The sequence below is a fragment of the Sinocyclocheilus rhinocerous genome, unplaced genomic scaffold (genome assembly GCF_001515625.1).
Source record: "Sinocyclocheilus rhinocerous isolate Xijiao unplaced genomic scaffold, SAMN03320098_v1.1 scaffold930, whole genome shotgun sequence".
Classification (NCBI taxonomy): domain Eukaryota; kingdom Metazoa; phylum Chordata; class Actinopteri; order Cypriniformes; family Cyprinidae; genus Sinocyclocheilus; species Sinocyclocheilus rhinocerous.
In genome coordinates, this window is record NW_015654101.1 from 6,739 (window position 1) to 14,095 (window position 7,357).

The window sequence follows — 7,357 nt, forward strand, 5'->3', positions numbered from 1 at the left end:
GACTTAAATTCCTTACATTTTAATTTATTATAATGAACACTTAAAAAAATTTAAAAATACTTTTGCAAACATATACTTGTGTGTGTGTGTATATATGTATATATATATATATATACACATACATACATACACACACACACACACATTTGTACAGAATACAACAAAATCACTCACTTATTTATTCACTTTTGTTAATTTATTTGGGTACATTCATTTACTATAAAAATACTGTGATTTGAGTGTTAACATTTAATATAAGTGAAAACCTCTAACATACTGTTTTACCAATATTGTTATATGAGAAATTTGTCTTTATGAATGTTTTAACAAAGATACTCACTTGACAAACTCCCCTTTTCTTCGCGCAAACAAAGCGAAGGCTGCGTTCCAATCGGCATGATTAATGCTTTCAGAGGGCACTTATGGCACTTAGGGAGAATAATTATGAGGGCCACGCTGCTATATAGTTTCAAACTGAATTTGTAATAAAAAAAATATTTAAAGGCGAATTAGGTAAGATCTAAGCACCACAACTTTAACTCTTCCAAATCACTCAAAGTGGATGGTGAAATCTTCGAAAGGAATAGGGCATAGGGTCGATAACTCTGAATAGAACACACCCCAGGTGCGGCGCAATCAATGACGTCGACACAACAAACTAACAACGACCTATGCCTCTAACCACAGGTGAAGAGCTGTCGTTCCAACGACACAAGTTTGCGATGCAGTTTGCGAATGTTCGTTTGAACTATGGTTTCGGGAAACACCGAATCGTTGAACTATGTTGGTAACGACAGAACTTGCGACCATAGTTGGCTAAAGATGCTTTTGGGAAACGCACCCCAGATTGGGGTGTTGTCAAAAGGTTTATCATTTGTTCCGACTAAACCCTTTTGGTTTAAAAGTGGATCTATTTAAATGTTTTAGACAGATCAAATTACGATTTTTTTTCTCTAAATCAACCTCCGTTTCTTCTTCTACGCCCTTTAGACCTAAAAGTACTTTTTGTCCAAATGTTTCTAATCATACCATTCACACCTTTTGTCGTTTGGTTGAACAAGATGCGATGAAAACGTGCGCTTCTAGTAATCGATTCTCTCATAATCTTTAATTGAATGAGAAAAAAGCTTTGACTGAATTGATTAATGACCAGAATATTATTATAAAACCTGCGGACAAAGGAGGAGCGATTGTAGTCCAAGATAAGTCCAAATATCAACATGAAATTCTCTCGCAACTACAAAATACGAAATTTTATGTGAAACTACCTAATGATCCTACTAGTAGGCCTATGTATCAGTCTGAGATATTACCTTTTTTAAATAATGCTAAAACACAAGGTTGGATAACACAGTCTGAATTTGATTTTTTATACTGCCAACATCCGATTAAGCCTGTTTTTTATTAATTAATTGATCCTACAGGACGTCCCATTGTGGCACAGACTAATTATCTTTTATCTCCCTTATCACAATATGTTGATTTCTTTATTAAACCTTTCGTTCAGTTGTTACCATCTTACATTATAGGGACTCGTCTGACTTTATTAATAAGATTTCTGAGCTAAACGGTTTACCTGAAACTTCTTTATTACTAACTTTGGACATAACAAGCCTTTATACTAACACCTCACATGAGAAAGGACTCAGTGCCCTTAGACATTATTTTTTGTCACGTGGTGATGCCATTCCACTTTCGGAGTTCCGAATTGAGATTGCTTCATATGTTTTGAAGTACAATTATTTCAATTTTGATAAAAAAAATTTTCTTCAGATTAGCGGTACAGCTATGGGGTAGATTTTTGCCCCAAATTATGCTAATTTGTTTATGGGTTACTTCGAACATTGTTATGTATTTGATGCTCAAAAAAATCATTTTTGTTCACGTACAAATGGTATAGGTATATTGATGATATATTTTGTATTTTTTTGGGAGATAAAAATGAAGTTGAAGAGTTTGTGTCGATTCTTAATAACTCTGAGGAAGATTTGGAATTTACCTTGTAGTTTAACTCATTGAGAGTTCATTTCTTAGATATGTGGGTCCAAAAAAATGATGATAAATTGATAACGACGTTGTACACTAAGGACACGGACCGTAATACTTTGTTACTTGCAACCAGCTTTCATCCAACTTCTTTAAAAAAGGGACTTCCTAAGAACCAATTTTATAGATTGAGGAGGATTTGTTATTCTGACGAAGATTTTATTGTTAAATCATTATTCATGAAAAATAAATTTTTGGATAGGGGTTACCCCTCTGAATGGATTGAAGAAGCGATTAATAGTGCTTTTCAAAAGACACGTTCTGAGTTGTTAAAAAAGAAAACAAAAAAAGTAAAAAAAATAATATTTTACTTTTATTACAACGCATTCAACTAAGTCTTATCTTATGAGATCGATTTTTAAGAAATATTGGTATTTGTTGTCCTCTGACCCGGAGTTGGGTACCATTTTTCAGCATCCTCCTTTGATTGTGTATAAACGTTCCAAAAATTTAAAAGATTCTTTGGTACATGCTCGTTTTCAGACGGATATTCCTGATTCTTCTCAGAGATTACTTAGCCCTATACCAAATGGTAATTATCGTTGTGGTAATTGTGCTCAGTGCAATAATACATCAAAAACTTTTTTTTTGTCATCCAAGAACTGGTAAAAAATATAGAATTAACTCTGTTATTACCTGTGTTTCTACGTATGCTGTTTATTTGATTTGGTGTCCTTGTGGTTTAGGTTATGTTGGAAAACATCAACTTAAAGAATTATTCTTTCTTTTGTCATCCAAGAACCGGTAAAAAATATAGAATTAACTGTTATTACCTGTGTTTCTACGTATGTTTTTTATTTGATTCGGTGTCCTTGTGGTTTAGGTTATGTTGGAAAAACATCACGTCAACTTAAACAAAGAATTAGTGAACACAAGAGTTCTATCAGGAGAAAATATATAAACTATCCAGTTGCAGCTCATTTTCTTGCCTTAAATCATGATGTTTCTACCTTACGGTTTTGTGGTATTGAAAGGGTTAATGTGCCACCTAGAGGTGGCGATATTGAATATGAATTCATGAATCTGTTTTTAAATGGGGTGTACTTTGTGATGTCTTGTTAAAAAAATTCCTGATGAAGGTCATGCGACCAAAACGCAGTCAATAAATATTTTGATATTTTTTGCATAGATAGTAATTTGTTTTTTGCTTTTTAGTTTTTTGACCTGGTTGGTCTTTGCCTCCAACGCACCTATCTATTGTCGTCAGGTGTGCGGAGTTTAATTGTTAATTTATTCAATAATGTATTAAAAGATTCAGTTACACTTTATTTGAAGGTGTCCCTGTTACAGTATAATTATACATTTAAGTACTGAGTAATATTAATTAACTACATGTACTTACTATATGGTTAGGGTTAGGATTAGGGTTTGGTTTAGGGTTACTTGCATGTAATTATGCATAATTTATTGTTGATTTATCAGTGACTTTATGAGAAGGATTACAGTGAAATCTCAGAAGATGCAGAATTAAATTTCAAACATATTTCATGTAAACTTAATTTACAATCACGCTCTGGGGCCAGAGTTGTCTATTATGTTGTCCACAAGGGGGAAGCCAGAGTCCTGCATCCAGTTACATGCAGGTGAATCGCTAATATTTGATGTAACGGGAGGAATAGTATTTATGTGTAGGGTGTGATGCGGGTGCGGGCCGGACGGTGACAAGCACGGGCGGGTTGCGGGTCCAATAACCAAGACTATTTTGACTCGGTCCAGTGCACGCTAAGCAATATAGCCAATCGCTCTTTGCTTGCTTTCTGTATTTAATCTATTCACAATTTGAATAAAAGTTTTAATAAATGAGTTTTGTCAATATGTAGGCGATTTAATGCAGGTGCGGTTCGGGTCCCAGTTTTTATGTCAAATGGGTGCTGTTCTATATGCAAACATCAATGTCTGGAACTTGATGCGAGCCGCAACCAGCAGCCAGTGCAGGTAGATAAAGAGAGGTGTGACATGGGCTCTTTTTTTTTGCGAGAGGTAGCGGGATCGGTGCCTGCATTCTCCAAGCAGAGACCAATCCTTTGAAGTCGTGGCCTAATGGTTAGAGAGTCAGACTTGTAACCCAAAGGTTGCGGGTTCGAGTCTCGTTCCGGCAGGGATTGTAGGTGGGGGGAGTGAATGTACAGCACTCTCTCCCACCTTCAATACCACGACTGAGGTGCCCTTGAGCAAGGCACCGAACCCCCAACTGCTCCCCGGGCGCCGCAGCATAAATGGCTGCCCACTGCTCCGGGTGTGTGTTCACGGTGTGTGTGTTCACTGCTGTGTGTGTGCACGTAGGATGGGTTAAATGCAGAGCACTAATTCCAAGTATGGGTCACCATTATTTTTTTGGGCTCGTTGAAGACCAGTCGTGCCGCTGAATTCTGAAACATTTGTCGAGGTTTGATTGTGCATGATGGAAGTCCAGCCAGAAGAGCATTGCAATAGTCCAGCCTAGAAATGACAAGGGCCTGGGCAAGAAGTTGTGCAGCATGCTCTGTTTGGAAAGGCCTGATCCTCCTGATGTTGTGCAATGCAAACCTGCATGATCGAGCTGTCTTTACAATATGGTCCTTGAAGGTCAGCTGGTCACCAAAGAATAATTGTTGATGAACCCTGCTGGATGGTGAAGTCATGCTGTAGAGTCGGAGTGGCAGGGAAGACGAGAAGCTCAGTCTTTGAAAGGTTTAGCTGCAGGTGATGATCCTTGATCCATGCCGAGATGTTTGCCAGGCAGCCTGAGATCCATGCAGCTACTATTGGATTGTCTGGTTGAAATGAATGATAGATATGTGTCATCAGCAGGCCACGACTTCCCCAAAAGAGCATTCCCTGACCGGGAATCAAACCCGGGCCGCGGCGGTGAGAGTGCCGAATCCTAACCACTAGACCACCAGGGAATGGCCACTGCTGAAACCTGATTGGTTAACGTTCAGTTGGTCATTATTTGAAAGAAATAATGTAACTGTGTCTATAAAGGTGTGAACCAAATGGTCCATTCCATTAGAATAACAAAGGAACAGCATGCCTCAGGAAAGTCTTGTAGATTGCAGGATCTCCAGCGGGAGGTCCTAACAGTATCTGTTGTTTGTAGCCCTTTTGTTTTTAGGTATAAAATTCCATCCCACAGTCAGAACTTTTGGGGAAAGCTAAGATTCTTACAAGGGTTAAGATTGTTTGAAAGATGACATGCTAACATCGCTATTGAAGAACTGCTACACTACCATCTTCAATAAATTCTTCTCCCCACAAAAATTTGTCAAGCCTACTTAATTTTTTGTGAGAAATCTTGTACATTGGTGAGCCACCCAAAAGAATGAATTAATGACTTTATTGTCATTGTAAAAGTACAACGAAATTGAATGCAATCCTTTGGGTGCATAGGAAAATAAATAAAATAAATAGTACACAGATGACAGGATCTATAACACAACATTACATACAAAAGACGTCTCACAGTCAGCAGTCGGTTACACGACTCATGTTCAACAGTACACAAAATGTTCAGTTAAGTTATTGCAGTATTCAAAACCAGATAGTTTAAGCATGTGAACTGTTTGATCTCACATTCAACAGAGCTGCACGACTCATTCAATGTTGCACATAATGATCAGTTAAGTTATTGCAGTATTTAAAACAGATACAACTGCTCCACCTCATCCCAGTAGGCGGACTCGTCCCCCCCAGAGATGAGCCCCACCACGGTGGTATCATCAGCAAACTTAATTATAGTGTTACTGGCATGGACAGGGGTGCAATCATGTGTGTAGAGGGTGTACAGTAGAGGGCTCAGCACACAGCCCTGAGGAGTGGGCCTCAGCTCTCAGCTGAGGCTGAGAGCTGAGGAAGTGCGAGAGGCTACGCTTACCCTCTGTGAGTGATCAGTAAGGAAGTCCTTGATCCAAAGACAAACGGAGTGAGATATTCCCAGATCTGACAGTTTAGACACTAGCATGTTGGGGAGGATGGTGTTAAACGCTGAGCTAAAGTCTACAAATAACAGCCAAGCATAGTTCCCCTGCAGCTCCAGATGGGACAGAGCAGTGTGGAGGGCTGTTGCTATGGCGTCCTCTGTGGACCTATTGACTCTATAGGCAAACTGGTATGGGTCAAACCCGGATGGGAGCTGTGAGATGATGTGAGTCCGAACCAGTCTCTCGAAGCACTTCATTATAACAGGTGTCAGTGCTATTGGGCGATAATCGTTCAGGCTACTGATGACAGTCTTCTTTTGAAGTGGGACTATTGGAGCAGACTTCAGGCAGAGTGGTACAGCGGCCTGGGACAGGGACTGGTTAAGGATCATAGTAAAGACCCCAGCCAGCTGATCCGCACATTCCCTCAGCACCAGTCCAGGGATACCATCGGGTCCCGCGGCTTTTCTCAGTTTCACTTTCCTCAATGTACGCCTCACCTCATGCTCCTGCACTGTGAGGATATGGCTGCTGTGTGTTAATGGATGTAGTGTGGTTTCCTCCGGTGACACCACCTCAAAGCGGGCGAAGAAGTGGTTCAGTTTCTCTGCCAGTGACGCGTCACCTCCATCAGCCAAGAGGTTGCTTGGTTTGTAGTTGGTAATATACTGTACCCTTTCCACACCTCCCTATAGTTGTTTTTCTGGAAGCAATCCTCGATCTTCCTCCTATGTGCAGCCTTAGCTACTCTGATTCTTCTCTTCAGTTTGGCTCTGGTCGCACTATACAGCTCCTCATCACCAGCCCTGAACGCGGCATTTCCTCGCTCTGAGCAGGCACTGCACTTCTTTGGTCATCCAAGGCTTCTTATTAGGACAAACCCGGATGCGTTTTTCCACTGTAACAGGGTCCATGCAGTACCTAATGTAGGCCAGGACAGCTGTTGTATACTGTTCCAAATCCTGATGTTTGAAAACATCCCAGTTTGTTGACTCGAAACAGTCCTGCAGCTCAAGAGAGGCACCTTCAGGCCAAGTTCTAACAGTTATGAATGTGGTAGAAACACTCTTTCTTAGGGGGGTATAAGCTGGAATTAAAAGCAGGGACAAAAGACTGCTCAGCAAAAATACAGTAAAGATGATGATACATGTGGCAACTTTTTAGGTTAGAAGGGGTAGTATGCACTGGCCTGTCTACACAGATATTGTCTTGACAAGAAGTTAAAGTGGATCATAAAGTGTCAGTTGCTGTATTTACATCCAGAGATGAGAAATGGGTGGGTGAGGAAAGAGAGGATGATGCTACAAAGGAAAGATGGAAGGGTGAAAGGGAGCGTAGGTTTTGCCTAAAAGTTGAAATGGCGTTTGGTCTCGTACTGTATCGCGTACCTTGTCAGTGTCGTGCGCTTTGCT

General features: G+C 40.0%; 1 non-coding gene across 1 annotated transcript; it reads right to left on the minus strand.

Annotated features, from left to right (window-relative positions):
• Window positions 1-4,859: 4,859 nt before the first annotated feature.
• trnae-cuc (transfer RNA glutamic acid (anticodon CUC)) lies at window positions 4,860-4,931 on the minus strand. Its single transcript has one exon. It is a non-coding gene; the product is annotated as a tRNA-Glu (tRNA).
• Window positions 4,932-7,357: the final 2,426 nt, after the last annotated feature.